Here is a 798-nt window from a genome sequence, read left to right as displayed (position 1 = left end):
GTACATTGATGCTTTTATTCCCCCATTTTACTGTGAATTTCATGCAATCAGATAACAATTCTCGTGCTACGATGTTCGGGGTTATGGATAACACTATTCACACAAGAAAAATTATCAAAAGCGATAGTTACATCTTTCACGAAATGCTCCGACAGTGAAGAATAGTGCTTAACAATGAAGTGCGGTAGACAAACCACTCAGTGATTTGAAACTTCCTCGCAGATTAAAACTGTGTGCCCGACCGAGACTCGAACTCGGGACCTTTGCCTTTCGCGGGCAAGTGCTCTACCATATGAGCTACCCAAGCACGACTCACGCCCCCTCCTCACAGCTTTATTTCTGCCAGTACCTCATCTCCTACTGGCTAAGCTATGTCTCCGCAGTATCATTTCTTTCAGGAGTGCTAGTTCTGCAAGGTTCGCAGGAGAGCTTCTGTAAAGTTTGGAAGGTAGGAGACGAGGTACTGGCAGAAGTAAAGCTGTGAGTACCGGACGTGAGTCGTGCTTCGGTAGCTCAGTTGGTAGAGCACTTGCCCGCAAAAGGCAAAGGTCCCGAGTTCGAGTCTCGGTCGGGCACACAGTTTTAATCTGCCAGGAAGTTTCATATCAGCGCACACTCCGCTGCAGAGTGAAAATCTCATTCTGGAAACATCCCCCAGGCTGTGGCTAAGCCATGTCTCCGCAATATCCTTTCTTTCAGGAGTGCTAGTTCTGCAAGTTTCGCAGGAGAGCTTCTGTAAAGTTTGGAAGGTAGGAGACGAGGTACTGGCAGAAGTAAAGCTGTGAGTACCGGACGTGA

The 798-nt window shown here is 47.6% G+C and overlaps 1 non-coding gene across 1 annotated transcript; it reads left to right on the top strand.

Annotated features, from left to right (window-relative positions):
* Positions 1-501: 501 nt before the first annotated feature.
* Trnal-caa (transfer RNA leucine (anticodon CAA)) lies at positions 502-576 on the top strand. Its single transcript has one exon. It is a non-coding gene; the product is annotated as a tRNA-Leu (tRNA).
* Positions 577-798: the final 222 nt, after the last annotated feature.

This window comes from Schistocerca cancellata, chromosome 2 (genome assembly GCF_023864275.1).
Source record: "Schistocerca cancellata isolate TAMUIC-IGC-003103 chromosome 2, iqSchCanc2.1, whole genome shotgun sequence".
In the NCBI taxonomy this organism is placed as follows: domain Eukaryota; kingdom Metazoa; phylum Arthropoda; class Insecta; order Orthoptera; family Acrididae; genus Schistocerca; species Schistocerca cancellata.
Note: the sequence above shows the minus strand (reverse complement) of the source record. Positions and strands in the feature narration are given on the sequence as shown.